At 37.4% G+C, this 19,088-nt stretch overlaps 1 long non-coding RNA gene across 10 annotated transcripts in view; it reads right to left on the bottom strand.

Moving 5' to 3' along the window:
- Positions 1–18,739, bottom strand: part of LOC127064733 (uncharacterized) — a 220,390-nt gene extending 201,651 nt beyond the window's left edge. For all 10 annotated transcript variants that reach the window (XR_007781812.1, XR_007781811.1, XR_007781808.1 and 7 more), the window contains exons 1-2: positions 4,627–18,739; positions 3,787–3,903 (exon numbers count right to left, since the gene is read on the bottom strand). This is a non-coding gene — a long non-coding RNA (uncharacterized LOC127064733). The remainder of the gene's footprint in view (positions 1–3,786; positions 3,904–4,626) is intronic.
- Between the last annotated feature and the right edge of the window lie 349 nt (positions 18,740–19,088).

Here is a 19,088-nt window from a genome sequence, read left to right as displayed (position 1 = left end):
TGCACAATGGTTGGAAATTCCGAAAACCTGGCTAAAACCACTAAAATGAAGTTTTAAATTTCAAGTTTTGAATCGTTAGATTGAATACACAGATATTTGAAGCATTGAATGGTAAAGAGGAAAGAGGCCAACTGCTTCTACCTGAGTTTATAATTCAGTGCAAAAGTAGCTTTCGTTCGAGCAATACTTGCATCTCTTGCATGAGAAGAAGGGAACAACGCTCGCTTCAAATGTTCATAACTTTGGTTAAAGTACATCAATTTCAACTCTACAAAATGGATGCTGTTCCTGAAAGTAAATAGAATATTTATACCAGTATGTATAAGTTAGTTAATGTTGTTGTCTAAGATAGTTAAAGTTGAACAATTGCAAAATTTTTTATAAAGAATAAAAGATAAAACTTTACGCACAAGTATTAAAGATAAAGACTAAAAGTTATCTATTCTACAATATCATGTTTTGTTTAGACTTGAAAATACGAAATAATTTTTCAAAAGTTTCGTATAGTAACAAAAGTGTTGTACGGTTTTGAAGGATTTGTTCCTTCTTGTTATTAGTTCCAATGAATTTTTCTTAAGCTGATGCATAGAGATCATACAAAGATTAAATTTGTTTCTTTTTTACATGAAGATTCCTCGCGAAAGAGTTCCCGAGAGAAGAATACAAAAGATATTTTCTTACGATTATTAGTTGCATCTGATCTATACATTCTCAGTTTGAAAAAATTGTCACAAAAATAATTAAAAAATTTAACGACGAAAGCAGTTAATCTATTAATTTCGCTTACGACAATGTATACCAAGAGTGATCTATGAAAGTTAAGCAGTTGATATTGACGATACGTTTGACGTGAATTTTAATAATTTAAATAATGATTGAAATAGTTATGATAGACATAATATGAACAGTTATTCAATTTACGCCACTGAAGCGTATGACACGAAACTGACGTAAAATCACAGACTTTTAATTCATACCGACCGATTCTTTTACCATTTTTTATTACGCGACTATTTAAAAGTTTAATTACAAGTTTGTATTTTCGTTTTTATTTTCATTTTGTAATGTAATATTTTTTATTCTCAGTAAAAATTTGCAAACATATTATTTTTGTAATTTTAACTTTAGATCCGTAATCAGCGATCACGAAAGCCTTAGTATATCAAGTTTCAGCTAAATTGAAAAATGCCTTCATTTTGGTCTGATTTTTGGGATTTCCGACTACTATGCATCGTGTCGCGTAACATCTCGAACGATCGAAGAAAGGTACGAAAGAAACGCCCACCACTCGGCGATGTTAATAAGCGTAATTATCCCGGTGCGACCTTAATCTCGAAAGACAGCCGACGTTGAAGAAGCTTCTTCTTCGCCTCTTCTTGGATACGAAGCAGGCGGCATTTGGTAAGGCGCTCGAGATGTTTAAAAATGCAGATTGCAGCGTATGCGACGGTGGCTAGGAGAGGCATCAGAGTCAGCTGAATTCTAAGGAGTTCACTTATCTCATCGGCCGGTTAATGCCATCTTCGAAGAAGCGATCCTTTTAACGCTTCTCGCACTACCCTTGACACGTACTTCGCTTCGACTAATAAAGTTGACCGGGCTACTAAGGCTTAATCGTCGAGTCGATCGAATCGAATCGAATTTTTAACTCCTACATGCGTGCTGCGATATTTTCATCGACAATGTTTTCAATCAAAAATTTTCTTCGCTGGAAAAAAAGATCTCAAGTGACATTTATAAAGAAAAATATTCCTCTTTCTTCATAAATTCTACGAACGACTAAGTGATATCGATTCGTAATTTTGTAACGATACATACAACGTAAAGCATTTAAATACGTAGATTTATATCATTTTTGAAGTTTCACGCTTCGAGGAGAAGATTAATTGGTACTTCCATGGAAGTAAAGTCGAATCATCGGCATAGAAAGTTCCGGTATTCTTCGGAGAAAACCAGAGGAGCTTGAAGATGGAAACTTTATTACCATACTACCGATAAAAGAAAATTTTTTCATTTCTACGCATAACGGTTGCCTCATCCTGACCGAAGAAATCCCTTGGCTTTGGGGAAAGTCAACGAAGGATCCTCTAACAGAGAATTATAATCACGTTCAACGATGAAAGACAGAGACCGACGGAAACGTATTCGCAAAATTATTCGACCTTCGTCCCCTAAATCCATTATACGATACGACGGAGCGAGGAAGAAATAGAAAACGTAAGAACCTTCAATTTTCTTCCTTTCTCTCTCTCTCTCTCTCTCTCTCTCTCTGTCTCTATTTTTAAAAATTATTTCTTTGAACTTGGAATAAAAGAACATTCAACGAACAACGTAGAAAGAACTGTAATAAAATACTATGTGATATTGTTACTAGTCCGTTATCTTTATATTCAGCTTCTCTTTATTATCGATATCTAAAGACAGCGTACCAGCCCACCAGTGTTATAATAATATCAATGGTCCAGGCGTAATTCTGGACTGATTTTGATGAACAAATTGTCACATGTTTTAATGAAGATTTAAACGACGAAATGAACTTCCCTTTATAAAGATCTCCTTCTAAGGATTTCTCGTAATTCCATGCATCTCAGAATTGGATTCAGTTTTATCCATGGTCGCATCAAAGCAGCTACTTGCGGTAAATCGGCCTGAATACCATAGAACAACGTCACCTTTCAACCGATGCCGGCGAGAGCACCACTCCGTGAAGCGGAGAACTCGACGAATCGCGAGACTTGGAATATATAAGAGTGGTGGTGCATCGTGCACAGGGTCGTATTCGTGATCCGTCCTCTCGCCATGAAACGAAACGTAGAAGGCAAGTCTCAACCGACTACTAATTAATCAAGTAAAAAAGTGATTTAATTAGCTCAAAGATACCATATCTAATTACCATGACCACAGTACGGAGAAAGAGGAGGTGAAAGAGAGAGAGAGACAGAGAGGTAGAAGGAGAAGGAAAGAGGGATAGAGAGCACGCTTGCTTGATTCGTTCTCATTGCGAAAGTGCCGTTGCCTTAACGATTTCATTCGAAGATGGTTCCCAGTAAATTCACCGACTCTCCTCTCTTTTCATCTCTCTTTTTCTCCCTCTTTCTCTGTCTCCCCCTTTCTCATGTACATGTATATCTGTCCGATGTTATTTAACGTAAAAGACGAATATGCTCGGTTTATGCGTTTATGTACATAAGCAAACATTGACTAAAACAGCGTAAAGAGAGAAAAAGAAAAAGAAAAGAGAGAGAGAAAGAGAGAGAGAAAGAAGGAGAAAGCTCGACGCGTGCTTTTGCATGTAATTTATTATGTGCATAATTAGGATAACGTATGACTCGACTGCTTTCCGCTCACAATTAACGAGAGAGTATCTGGAACGTTATCACGGTACGACACGGAAGATCGGACGAGTACACGACAAGGTGAGTGCTATTTCGCACGACATGCCACTTATATAAATGCTGTTCGGACGTATTGATAATTCATAATAACTCAAGCTTATTTTTGTATAAATTTTTTATCACCATTAACTGACTAGATAGCTATTAGTTTGAAATAGATCGAAACGATCGTTTTACATATATGTACCTATCTCCGTTTTATCCGTATATAATAATTTTCGTTTTCTCTTTTCCTGTTTAAATTCATGCATTACGAAAATAACCTTTTACGTTGAGCGCGTTCCTATTTTTACAAGAATACTTTAACGCGAGAGGAATTCGGCCGCATACGATACGATGATGATAACAACAACAACAACAACAACAACAACAACAATAAGGTAAGTAATACCCGAGAGAGGAAAACCATAAATCGGAATTCTTCATCATCTCGTTCGTTCTTCGTCGTCGTATCCTCTTGGAGTTGACTGATCGATAATATTACCTCCCGAAGTATCCACGGTACGACCTGTAAATGGGGAACGGTATAACATTTTAATGGGAAAATTTAAGTTCAAGAGGAGTAAGAAGCGTAACGGAGTAGAGAACGTTACGGGCTCTTCGTAAGAGCCCGGCATGTTCGACCATATGCCGCTACTTCGGATTAGGTGCACATATTACGTGGAAAGTGTTATTACGATTGGCCGGAGGCGCCTTAATTAGTATTATCATTGAGATAATAATGCGAAACGCAGAAACGCACAGACGGTGGCCAAGTCTACAGCTGAGTTCGTAATGATAATCGAATCTGAATCCACGTAGGAATACCGGACGAAAGCCAAGCCTATTTTCGTTTCGCGACTTTGAAGTACGACCTTAATTATTTTGTATATCTACGGATATAATATATATATATATACACACACACACACGTATATGTAAATATTTACCTATGTAATCGTACGCGCACGTTTAAAGGTGCTTGCCGATATTATGAGAATGCGTAGTAAGTATATATATGTACAACGGCGCGAAGATCTCGTTTATTTACAACTTTTCCTAATGGTTCGATGTTTATCGGAAAGAATAATTTAAATCTTTTAATAATTATTCATGAAGCGTAGCAAGCATTAAACCTGTTCTCGCGTGCATGTTCGTATCGTAGCCAACGAGAGTATATAGGTATCTGGAATATTTCGAGGCGACGTAATTGATGCGTCCGAATTTAAGGCAGTTAATCATGCGAACGTACGTATTTTGTTAGGAGATAAAATCAATAAACGAGACTTCCTCGTTTCGGTGGTGAGCCTCCTCTTCGTTGTCGTCGTAGTCGTCGTCGTCGTCGTCATCATCGTCGTTCTACTTCGTCCCCTTTTCGAATCCAAGGTAATGTACGAAGTCCACCCCTTTAACTTTCTCCCCTTTCTCCCTGGTGATGTAATGGATGCATAAATTATACAGCTTGAAATATGCTAATATTGAGCATAACTTACAGCCGCTATATCGAGCTACGTAATCCAATAAAAAAGTCACCGACCTGGAAGGAAATTTTAAGAGAGCCGATCATTCCGCAATGACGTATCTTTTCTAGTAGATTCAATAAAATCGTACTACGGCACTCTTTATTCATCGAAAAAGCGAACGCGTCGAGCCAGCCGCATCGTCGTTTCTTTTCGAAGTCACCGTACTCGGTTCTCAAGGAATGCAACCGAGAGAAAGAAAAAGATATATATATATATATGTGTGTGTGTGTGTGTGTATATACATAGAGAGAGAGAGAGAGAGAGAGAGAGAGAGAGAGAGACAGGGTGCCTGCGCGCACAGCTTCATACGTATCCGTTTCAGTTGTAAATGTTGGGACGCGCGAGAGATAGGCTACTCATGAATATTAATGCGATGGTACATTAACATTCGACGAATCATTCACGGGTTTTATCAAAGGGCCCACGACACTGTAGCATCGTCTTACAAACTACTTTTCCAACTGTTCAAAATTAATGACAAAAAGGACAAAAGACATATGTTGGACATTTTGGAAATTGTCGTGATATTCTGTTTGTACTTTTCTTATAGAGAAAAAATTCAAGAAAAGGTGATCGATTCGAGAAAATATAGATATAAGTTACGAACGATTTCTTATTTATTACTCCTCGCAACTAATGTTCCAAACTCACGAAGTGTATTATATATTTCGCGAGAGATATACCGTCAAGAATGCGATATACTTGGCAAGGATCGTGAAAATGTTTTCCTTATGCTCTCGCCTTCCAGCAGCATCGAAACGTTCTTTTGGTGTCACAGTTAGCAGGCCGCTTTAAAGATTACTGCACTCATAAACAGCGTAAAGCGACGTCTTCCTACCGTTGTTACGCTTCGAGATCGCGCCGCGTTGCTTTTCCACTTGGCTGGTGTTACCAACGACCTGTGTATTAAGGAGACACGAGAAGACCCTCGTTATGGCAACACCTGTGCGACAATATTAACTCTTTAGCCTTTGGCACGTACTTCCCACCGCACGGCGAACGAATAAGACTTCAAGACTATCCAAATATCGACTATTCTCAATTTATCGGAAAAGAATTAACTTTTTCCCGTCATTATTACTTCCAAATATTTTCTTCCGAAGATGCGGTAATTTGTCTCTCATTTTCAATAACAAACTTTGATATAACCAACGAAAATGATAGAAATAAAGTAGAGCAACCTGTTATAAATCATCTCGTAAATTTCACTTATGCGATCGTATTAAATATCGACCACACGGAATTTGAAACTATTAGAAGGATAACTTAGCAATTTTCTTGCTAGCGAAGTTATACCTCATGAGACAGAAAGAAGTTTTGCATTCAAATGGAAACCTTATTTAAATTGCTTGACTGATAAACTATTTAAATAGAATAATTTACTTATATACATTAAACCTATATGATAGTGAAGTTTGTTGTTTCAGGATTGTTCAAAATTAACTTCGGAAATTTCTTCGACTTATTATTGAATTACCATCCCTCCTTTCTCTCTCAAGTAAAAGACAAGAGGTCGTTAGTCAAGATAACGAATTAGGGAAGTACCAACGGGGCAGGATGAACGTAGCAAAGGTAGAATTCTGCAAAGGTACATTACATTCATTTTACCGAGGTAGGACCGATATATCTAATCATTAGAAATCTGCATAATGGTCAGTTGGCGTGTCTCGTGTACACACACACAACTCGTACACGATCGACCAATAAGCCGTGCTGCAGTAGACGTCCACAAATACCGGGTAGAGAGTATGAAAAATTTCTGCCCGCGGTATCGATTGATATTATTAACCTTTCCGCCGCATGCCACCACCGCAGCAACGTCCAACATCAAACAACATCGATGCACGAGGTTCCTAACGATTCGCAGTGATATATACGGTTTACACGTCGTACATCGATGATTCGACTGCAAATAAATCCTCGATATTTGCTGGTCAACCTCGTATATTTCTATTTTTTTGTTATTGTTATGTGTTATATTTCCAATTACTTAAACAATTTCGCATTCATTTATTTCCCGATGGAAATGATGTAGGTTTCGCAAATCCATCACACCAGGAATTTCATGGAATGTCCCCGAATGTTTTAAAGACAGAAAGGAAAATGTGGCGGCATCTGTTAAAGTTCGCTTGCATTACCACACGTAGAATGCATCGATGACTATACAAAATGCATTCGACAAACAACGATCAAAATAAAACAAACAAATGTAAAACATGCTAATTAACGGGCTAATAATGTATCACAAATAAATGAAGAAACAAGAAATTGTTATTTCGTCGTTACGCAACGAAATTATCTTGATATAAATTAAAATGGCGGGCCGGGAAACGAACAAAAAGCAACGACTGAATAATACATATGCGGAAAACGTATTTCATATTCTCCGCAGAAAGTAAAGAGATATACATAGATATGAATATTATACTTGTAGGCGCGCGGCATCCACTATTTTCTTTTAATATCTGATGAATATGAAGCGCGCACTACTTAAAAAAATAACTTCAGCGGTTCCAAATAAAATGTATATATTAAAGCGAGCTCTCATTTCTCAGGTATATTATAAACGAAAGGATCCCTTAATCGGATCTTTGATTAAAAAAGATAAATAATCGACAAACGATGTAATCCTTTATCTCACGGACCGGACCGATCGCCGTAGCCGAAAAAAAATTCGGTATTCCGGAGAAAATTCGTGGATTTGAATACCCAAACAGCCTCATCCTTAGCCCTAGCTCTAAATTAGGTTTTCTAACGCGACGAAAAGTCCTTTCTCCGTCGTATTAACGCGATCGTTCGAAGAATGACGAGGCGCTCCCCACGTGAACGTCTTCGCTCTCCTCGGATGGGAGAACGGACGAGTATAGCTGACCTGACACATCCTGCTTTACATATAATGGGGCCCCATAACTTACAATGTATTCAGGCGGTAATATACCGGGACAAGCATCGGCCGGTGTCTGCTGCAACGTTGTATCGGTGAAACGTTACGACGCGACGCACAATGGGGGCGAAACTCTTCGAGAGAGACAGAGAAAAAGAGAGAGAGAGAGAGAGAGGACGAGGGTAGCACGCTTGAAAATAAAAATAAGCTCGTCTTGTCGAAACATTTGGATCCCACTTAGTGGCGCTCGCACAAAGCATTGATTAATGAACGACATTAAGCGCGACGCGTGGAATCCGCTAAGAATTTAATATGGACAGGCGGTGGGTACGCTGTCTCGACGCATTACCTGCATATTAAGCGCGTTTAACGATCCATCTGGTCGACTGTGTGCGCGCTCGAAAGCGTACGGCTTTTTGGCCTTCATGATTTACACTTTCCGCGCGAAAGTGTCACGTAGGGAGTGTATGTACCTCGGTTCCTCTCTTTCTCTCTATCAATGAAAGGAGCACGTAAACGCTTAGCTCGTATATAATTTGAATGCACGATGAGTAGGAATACAGATTTTTGACAAGATGATTACGCGATAACAGATGACGTAGATAATTAAATGATTTAACCACGAATAAACATACTATTAAGATAGGAAATTAGACGATGGCTATAACTAGAAATCAAGAAACATTTATTAAACAGATAATCCAGACGCAACGAAAACTAATCCATGTAAAATGTAACAACTAATCAATAAAAATTTCTTTTATATTAACCACGAATGGGTTGTACCGCACAGCATGTTGGATTTGAAATATATATCCAGTTCCTGTCTACGACACGTATCATTATTTTTCCTTTTCGCGTCTTTCGAAAAACTGTGTCACCGCATTGGAGGTTATTACCACGTGGTTTCAGCTAGAAATTGTTCGACGGGTCGATAACACGGCGATTGTGCGCGCGCGCGCGCGCGTGCATGGGAATAAAGTCGCACCGTCTATCCCGAAGGAGAGTAAGATACGTGGCCATTCGTTTCCGAACACAATGGCGCGCGATGATGAGCCATCAGTCACTGTTACTCGTGGAGCAAAAAGGCTCGGTCCGAAAATTTTCTACTTCACCGGAACGGTAAAAAACAACAACGACGTAAGTTACTTTATAGTTCCGAAACTCCGTTCGTTCGTCGTCATCGTCGTCGTCATTGTCGTCGTTCCGGAAAAGAGAGTTTAAAATAATTATCACGATAAATAAATTATCCTTCGTCACGCGTCTTCCTCGTCGACGTTTACCCAACGAAAGTTATGCGAGGTTTGGTGTAGCGCGAATATATCACGGTGAACGCGCGATTAGTATTCAGTAGATATTGCATTATTCGTCGGCCGACCATATTTCTCCATATGTATCTCGCGTATGCTTAACAAGCGTTCGTATATCTATCATTCGTTCCATATAAGAGCATTCGCCGCCAAACGCATCCAACGTATACGTCAAGCAGAATTCGTCGAACATTATCATATTCGTATATCCTACAAAGTCGAGCGTGGATACGTATACAAGATAAACTCTATTTTAATGTATATATAATATCAAAGTTGTACGTATATGTAGGTATAGAAGATGATTATGAAAGATTTTAAAGATATCTCTTTGAAAGTTTGCTATCTATGTTTATGCGGTAAATAATCGTACAAAAAACTATATAAGAAATGATACAGTAAAATGCATCACTTTCTTTACTTATTCGTAAATTGACATTCCGAGTTTTTCTTTATAGCCGATATAACGTTGAATATGTTATCTGTCACATTTTATTTGCAGCAGCCACTCATCCTTACTGTAATCATTTGAAGGTAAAAAAATTATATACATATATCTCTTTCGAAGCTTACAGTAAGAATTTAAACGTATCTTTTGGCTGTCTCTAGGTTTTTTTCTCTCTCTTGACCTCTCTCCCCCGCTAAACCGTAGAACCGTGGTCGTTCTTTCGTAAAAGTAGCAACATTTCATTTGCTACGTTACGACTACGCGGTTACCACCTGGACGAGAGTTTAATGCTTTCGTACGTGTAAAGCTCAGGAGACTCGTAAAGCATCGCTTCAACTGCAACAGCCACGACCACGTAATATTTAAGACAGCTAGCTCGAGAGAAGAGACGAGAAAACGATACTGCTACTGGCAGATCTACTTCTCAGGTAATAAAAAGAAACTACCGAATCAATTCGTTGCTTTAGGGTTTGTAAATCGAGAAAACTTCGTCACGAGAAGAAATTAATGAACTACTGTCTCGATGAAAAATGTACATCTAACAAAACGCTGCGAACAAAAAACTATAAAAAGAAAAGAAAAATAAAATAAACATAAACTGATCTAAAGTGTTGAATACTCGATAAAAAAGCCTTGCAAACTTCTCTTTATCTACGATATTTATCGATTCGCATTTCGCGAAACTACGCTTTAGACGTGTTTATAAAAAATGTGCCGATTCGTATCTGGTTGAAACTTACAGCATCCAAATCCCAGTTGGTACGATGCAAGCTCGGAAAAGCTAGCGCGTAAAATCGACATCCGGCTCGGAGATACGCAGAGAAGCGTGAAACAATGCCGAAGAAGGATCATATCGACGATAATACTCAACGAATAACTTTTTATACCTGCGTTCGATGCGACGCAATGGGAATTCACGCAAGACTTACGCAGAGAGAGAGAGAGAGAGAGAGAGAGAGAGAGAGAGAGAGAGAGAGAGAGAGAGAGAGAGAGAGAGAGAGAGAGAGAGAGAGAGAGAGAGAGAGAGAGAGATGGAAAGAGAAAATATGAAAGCGTCATGGCAGTTTGACTTTTCCCGTGCGCCCTGTGCGATACGAACGAATGAATGAAATTCGCACTGTTCGGAATGGTATTGTCCGTGACGTATTGTAATCGATCGTCACTCGTGAATGCAATGATGGTACCGATAGAAGAAAGAGAGAGAGAGAGAAGAGACAAAGAGACAGAGAGAAAAAGAAGAGAAAAGAAAGGGTGCGTGAATGGACGGATACGCAGAGCCGATTTTTATTACTAGGATTCGCTTTGGCGAGCTTGACAATTCCAGCGGGTTTATATGGGATCTCTAAAAAGTGAGGCCCGTAAAGAAGGAAGAGACCTCGTTCGTTCGATTCGACTCTCTTCAATGCGATGCGTGCACGATTGTGTCCCACGGATAAAGAGGATCGTTAAATTCTAGTGATAAACTCGAGAGCGGGAAGTATGGAGCACAGGATAAAAGCTTTGATCGAACGATGGACGATATCGAACAGTCATCCGTAATAATAATAATAATAATAATAATAATAATAATAATAATAAAATAATAATAATAATAACAATAACAATAACAATAACAACAACAACAACAGCAACAATAGAAGAAGAAGAATAAAAATGATGATAATAATAATAATTAAAATTTCATAAAATGAAAAGAAAAAATCAAAATTAGAAATATAATTAGAATAAAAGTATTTACATTTATTTCGTATGTATTCGTAATACGATAATCCTATCATATGAAATAATTAGATGGTATCCTTTTTTAATTTCTAACAGATTCGTATATTTTCGTTGAACACTCGTACATTTTTTTACACTCGTATATCATACTTATTTTGCTGAAATTTTTAAACCACGATACTTCATTAAAATCTTTTTTCTCGAGTAACTTTAACTTGGAAGTTCTAGTTAACATTCAATTAAAAGTTTTATTTACAAGGCCAGGCTAAAAGAGATGATAAAATGAGCGAGCTTGTCCCTATAAATTCTTGGAAAAACATTCGATAACGCATGCTCGCCTTCGTAAAAGGATCGTTAGTGGGTCCCGTTTGAAGATCAAGTAACTATAAAAACGACAACAACGAGTGTCTTGCCTGCAAGCACAGTTTTTTTCAAGAGCTTTCGAGACGAAAAAGAGCTGAGATAAAACGGTTCTTCGATGAGCAAAGAAGATCCGCGGTAAACGATCGAATTACTGTCTTTAAAGGTAAATATCATCGTATCGAATCACTCGAGAGTTTGAAACGAAAAAACAAGCTCAAAAAGCTCCGTTTCCATTTTTTAAATATTTCACGTAGATGGAAAACAAATTTTTTGTAACACTCATTACGAGATAACTTTTTATGATTGAAAGCGAATTTAAAAGATGCATTGAATCGTTCAACGTGAAATCGAGTTATAATTATTCGAGCAAGATCTTGAATTTCGTTTAAATCAAATATGTTATGATCCTTCAATTGGCCGTAATGAAGGAAGAAAAATATTATTAAATAATGCATTGTAAATCATGTGTTATAATATATAATGTAATGTAATATAAAATTTTTAATATTCTTTCCTATCATTTTACGTATATTTATTTTTTGTCTTTTTTTCTTTTTTAATTAATTTATTTACCATCATTGAAATATAACATACTTATAAAATATGTTTAACAGCCCTGAATTATAGCTATCGCAATAAGACCGATCACATTTAAATATTAAAATGAATGCATTAATTTGACAAGGCCAATTCTTAATCTTCTTAATATAATCTTTTCTCTGCTTAGCAGATTGAGTGGTTGCTTTAACTGAATAGATGTCCATATAAATAATTTCCATTCCAAATCCCATATGTTTACGTACATTTATTCAGAACCAATTGGTAAGTAAAAAATTTGATTTTTAACGCAATCAAAGAATCATTTTTTAAAAAATGATCGATTTTACGTGGAACGATTCGAACGGTAGATCGGCAAAATACAAGATATCGAATCGGTGCAAGATACATCGTGACTATTCCTTCCTAAATCCAAACCGATGAATTGTACTCGTCTTTTGAAACGAAATACGACAGGTAAAGTAATGCGGGAACATAAATAGAGACCGTAGGAAGAATACGTAGGAAGGAGGTGGCGAAATGCCGAAGAGAGTAGTAGTTGGAAGCCGATTGCGGCGACGCGATCTGTTCGTCGATGTGTCGTGGAGAAGCCATCCGTGGAATAGCGTTCGTCGATATATTTATGCCCGTTGGAACGTGGCTTTCCCATGCGACGAGAATTACTCGCGTATCTCACGCAGCAGCAGCTTTTACCTACCCTCTCGTTCGTTGTGTCGCTCGATCGGCGAAAATATCAGATCACCGCCGATAAAAATGTCCTACCTTTGGCTTATACGTGTTAGAGAGTAAAAGAAAGCGAGAGTACGTTTGTTCTCTCGCGTAATGGAATTATCGTTCCGGGAGCAAAGCCGCACGCGATACTTCGATTACGTCGAATGCACCCCTACATACTCCATCCTACACCTTACTTCCAACGTTGATGCGTGTAATTCGAGTTTAATCACGACCGAGAATTTACAGGAGGAACTTTTTATCCGGTTTTATCTTTAAAGAGAAAACATAGTCGATTGCACCGTACGACGAGTCGTTCAACGGACAAATGGATTCATTCTTTCTTCCCTTTCTTTTGTAAAGTATTGTAAGGAAAATTAATATCTGAAAAAAAGAGTTATGAGTAAATTCTACCATTTTATATTACGTAAGTATGGAATATCAGAGGATATTCACAAACAAAAAAAAGAAAGACCTATAAGCAATCTTTCACATCTCTTTCAATAGTAATTATATATTATATATTTTCTCACAAAATGAAATCATCATTTTTAACGATGTACGTATGTAAGTACTTACTTAAGTATTCGAGATTCATCGGGAAACGGAAAACGTTTGTTCGCGTGAACGCGCTAATCCATGCACAGAGTCGACTTCCCTGTTGGAGTTAAGACGGAAGGAGAGATACTCTTGAGAGAGAAAGAGAGAGAGAGAGAAGAATGGCTCGACTCGAGCCAAGATCTTGAATGACTTGACTATTCTCAGCACCTGCGAAGGAATTCAGTTGAAGAATCTTTGGACGCGGAACGATGTCCGGACACGTGAGAATAGCAACGAGACCGGTACGAGAACGATTCGTGAATGCCACAGATCTTCCATTTACATACCATTGCTATATTTATAAACGATGCCAGCACAAAGAACGTTCTTCCTCTCGTTCGTCTGGCTCGAAATATCGTTAGTTTGAGATCTTGAAATCATACTTTTTCCCGATTTATACACATAAATCAATTCCCAATAAAATCTTTCAACGATCTATCGATACATTACAGTATATCACTAATAATCATAAGCTGTTAATGTGATATCAATGAATAGAAAACAAAATAATAACGTGGAAATGAAGTTTCTAAAAAAAATATGTATATTATATGAAATCCGAACGAATTTATTAGAGGAAGCAATATTTTTAAAGTAAAACATAAATTCTCTACTATTCCTACCTATTCGTTTCTAAAATTAATACGAATCTTGATGAAATATCACGAAACATTAATCAAGTCCCGTTACATTATTAGGTCTCCCTCTTTCTTTCTTTCTTCCTTTCTCTTTCTTTCTCTCTCTCTCTCTCTCTCTCTCTCTCTCTCTCTCTCTCTCTCTCTCTCTCTCTCTCTTGACAAATAAGAAAAGAAAAAGAGAATTTTGGTAAAAGTGAAACGAAAGGAAAACGTATCGTATCCACTAGAAAGAAACAAAGCACGGAAGCATAATTAATCGCTCTTTTTACTCTTCTCACTGGAGAAGCGAGCTTTTCTCTTTCACTCGCCCTCTTGGTAGCGTCAGCATCATTAGGAGGTCCGATATCAAAGCGGTCGAAGCTCGTCCGGAGTGCGTTTGTCTCTTCGGTCTTTGACCCTCGTCGTAGTCGTCGTCGGCTCGGCGACGACGATTTATCGTGAAAAACTTGGCGCGCAATCCGAAAGCAAAACACGCGTCGAGAGCGGGTCAGTCAGTGTTACATATGCAAGTATAATACATACATACATAAATACATGTGTAGATGAGACAACGTATTGGTGTACCGAAAGAGACGGAGAAAGAGAAAGAGAGACTGAAAGAGAAAGAGTGAGAGAGAAAGAGAGAAAGAGAAAGAGAAAGAGAGAAGCGAGAACGAACTTTTTGCCGTTCAGGACGTACGCGTGCGTCTGCTCATCCCTCGAGCAAACCCCGAAGCAAACCATCCCCTACGAGGCGAAAATATTTCACATATTTTTGTTGCGAATTAATCCAGCCCGTAATACCTGCTGCCGGCTGCGTGTTCGCCGCTGAAAATTCTTTTAACAAACATCCCTCTCAGCCTCGTACCCTTTCGTTTCTCCGTGAGGCAACGCGTTGGTACCAGCCCTCGTTTGCCGTGCGACGAGCGTAAACGCGAGGACCGTGCGTCTTGTCTGTGTTCGTATGTATATACGTATATATGTACATATATGTAACCGCGGTCGTTCGTGAGTGTTCGCGAGAATGGGAAAATGCGGAGATCTAGCGAAATGGTCACTCGTAGCCCCACCCTTTCCTTCCTTCCTTTCACGGTCCTACGACGACCTCCCAGCGCACGCTTTGCCCCTTTTACACTCGGCAGCGTCGTCCTCGGCAGCCACGTACTCGCCACCCTGAAATTCCTCAAGTTTGCCTAGGGACGGAAATTAGTCGGAGCACCGTAATTGCTCGAATGTATGCGTTCGCCCGTTAACGTTATGGTACCTCTCATTACCATCCCAACGGCAGCTGACACTCCGAAGCCCTATCCTTTCTCTCTTCCTTCTCTTCCTTGTCGCCTCTTCTCTTCATCTCTTCTCTCTTACCCTCGTTTTGTCTTTAACGTCGTTCCTATTCGACGTGTTTTAATATCTACTATAAAAATTGCCGAAACTGAGCAAGAGAAGAGGTACACAGAGAAATATAACGAACGATAGACATGTACGTCCACTCGCATATACTTCAAAAAGAGAGGAAGGAGGAGGAGGAGGAGGAGAGGAACAGGGATTGCGGGCTTTAGTATCCGAGACAAATCCGGCAAATTTTGGCATCAATTTAACGCGGTCGCGCTCGGCGAGAATCCGACGCTTTGGAGATTGGCACATCGAGCGGCTGGACAACGACGAACCGTCGGCCGATTCCATTGGGTCATCCCGTTAGTCATGATTAAGCAAATTTCATACCGAAGCTATTAATATTATAGTGGTTGACCGCGCAATGTCCACAAAATTCCCCTGGCTAGTATACAATGCATGCACTGAACCCGACTACCGCTGCTACCCGCAAACTTCCCGAAGTTGATTAAATTGTCTCAGAGAAGACCTTTGGCTGGATCGTGTCGAGGTCACCCCACCACTTCGCACTGACTTCGTTTCGATAACCGAATGGATACATCTAACGACTATCTTTTACTCGGATGTTTTTATCCATCGAAAAAAGAAATTATAATAAGCTTTTCTTTCTTTCATTTTATGTACATACGAAAAAATTTCTATTTTAAATTTGAATACCATGGATATTGCGATTAAATCGAAATTCTCATTAATAGATATCATCGAAATAATCTTATCTCTCATAGAAATAAATATTAACACGAGACAGGTATAATGTATTGTCCATTATTCGTTTCGATAGGTCACGACGACGTTATATTCGTCTATAAAATGCTCGAATATTCGTTACTCTAAGAGAGGGGGAGGAAGAGAGAAAGAGAGAAAGAGAGAAAGACGGGGAGAGAGAGAGGAACTCGAATTAAATACAAATGTTTCTCGCACGCTAGGTACGTGGCACGAAAGCTAAGTCGAGCTAAGCATTCGTAAACACGAAGATTAGTCGACTATCTCTCTGCTGAATCTTCGATAACGTGGCAGTAATTTTGAAACGTACCGAACGACGAGAGAGAGAAAGATAGAGAATGAGGGAGGAAGACGAATTTACGTTAAATAGATATAGGTTATATAGCTATAGGACGTAATGATCGTACAACTACAAAATGTGGTTGTTTCGCGTGAGAAAACAAGTTAAAAGTGTGGAATAAAAATTACCTGTCGCGATACGAAATCGAGCTTACATCAAAAATTCTAACGCGTTACATTATCTCTCTTCGAAAAATTAAGTTCTGTTCGTTAGAATGAAAAAGTTTCGTATAAAATGCATTTAATAAACAAGAAAAATGTACTCATCCGATCGCGTTTATTAACTCAATGTCTTTTTTGATCCATATTTTTATAATCTAGTAGTGGTCCAGTTTTACATATGCACACACATGACCGTATATATTCAATAAGCTCGATGATATTCTATCTTGCCATTATCTTGAAATACGAAGAAAAATACACAAAATCTACTATTACGAATATAGATTACAGTATAAAGAGCATGTACTAATGTTATTTTATCACAATTTATAGATGTGGTTAATATAAAATTAAATATTCGCTAAATAATATCTGAAATCTGCTTTCGATGCTCTGCCTTCAATCGTCATTAAAGATGACGCCGATTAATCGATAATTAAAATATATTCGATATGTATATACATAATCGATTTAATTCATATACGATGATCAAATGAAATGCGAAATACATGTAGAATACTTTAGGCAGATTGACTTTTTCCCGAATTATTTCACGCAGAGGAACGACCGATAACACCGTCCAAAGAAAACCAACGGCAACTTCAGATCCGATTAAACTTTGGATCTTATGGGGCTCGAAGCTCTTAAACCTCATCTGTGGTGACGTGAACTTTGAAATTCAATATCGATAATATCGGCTATAGTTAGGATAAAATAAATTACAAAAAAAATTTCCTTTAAGGCTATTCATCACCCTTGGTTTTATAGTGGTTTATGCTAACAATGAAAAAGGCGTAATTCTTCATTGATAAACAAGGTCTCTTTTCCGGAATTTTTCCATGAAAAACAATTATAAATATTGCATCGGTTCTACAGTATCTGAAGGAAATTGTGATCCAATGACTTCTGGCCACACTCTAATTCCTTCTGTAATCTTCACACTTTTAGTGTTATCGCTCGATTCATCTTCCTGTTTCGACGAATTTTCTTTTACTCTCAATAATTCCAATTCTTCTCGTCTATCTCATACTATAATTTCGTTGTCGCTATTAATAAGCTCAGAATCATTATCATTTACATTATTCTTGATTATAAAAACAATTAAATTTTTCTTTAATATTTAAGGATCAAATTCCTCTTCACTTTCATTCAATTCCAAATTCTCATCATAGATTTCTTCTTTTTCCATATCTTTTTATCCATAAAAAAGTACTAGATAACAATTTCCACTAAAATTTACAAAAGTAGTACATTTTACATATTTATCGCGTCAAAACAACAAATAAAATTTAAAAAAAAATCATTTTTCGAGTTTCCATGCGAATTGCAAATATCCCCTTAACGGAGCAAAAGGAGTACTGAAAAATATGACGAGTGTCTCGATAGCAAAGGATCATTTTCAAGAAATTAATAAATTATCGGTCGGTAATATAAATACCATTTTCATCGAATATCGATAATAACAGATTCTTGTTTTTACGAACCGAATAAAATTGTCTATAATAGCGAATTCTTACTTATCAACCAAGTAAAACTGCCGGTAATAACAACCTCCTGTTCTAGCGACAAAGCAAAACGCGGCTGTAATAGTAGATTCCTGTTTAATTCCTACGAAAATTCCTAATATATCAACAAAAATGTACTTTCACGGACTTTGATAATTATCGGCTTAGTTTCTTTTGACATTCCGACAACGAAATATTAAAAATTTCTTTTGAAATTTTAAAAATATCATTAAAAAAATTTATTGCATATATGTATTATTTAATTTCAAAACAGATATAATAATGATTTTGTTAAATAAAAAGTTAATTTATCTAATCTTTATTGAGATTGGAAAATAAAAAATTTGGAAAGATAGTTAAAATCATCATAATAAATTTTAATTGAATTTAAATGCAGCCATTAGCTTGACAGTACTTATGTTATTTACATTTATCATATATCACAAGTAATATCAATTTCCAGGTCTCACCACATGGAGGTTGCTGCTTACGGAGACCCACGGGCTAAAGACTCTACTTTTAATATAAATTATTTTAGAAGCTATTATATAAAATCATTATTATGACATATTCAATAATAATTACTATAACTTTAAAGAATTATAATTATAATTAGAAAAAAGAAACAAAATCAATCGCGAAACGAATCAAAAATTTTTTTCTAATCGATCATGACTAGATGAAAACTTATGAATTCGTTTGATATCGACCTACCTACCCGGTTAAGAATAGAGCCCTTTATGGAATTCTATTCCCATTAAACTAATGTGAAACCTTGCTGCACACGATGCTGAAATCCTGTGAACATAAAAAATCTAAACCATATTTTAAACAAGAAGCAATCGAAGTAATACACG

The sequence above is a fragment of the Vespula vulgaris genome, chromosome 6, assembly GCF_905475345.1.
Source record: "Vespula vulgaris chromosome 6, iyVesVulg1.1, whole genome shotgun sequence".
NCBI classification, from domain to species: domain Eukaryota; kingdom Metazoa; phylum Arthropoda; class Insecta; order Hymenoptera; family Vespidae; genus Vespula; species Vespula vulgaris.
Note: the sequence above shows the minus strand (reverse complement) of the source record. Positions and strands in the feature narration are given on the sequence as shown.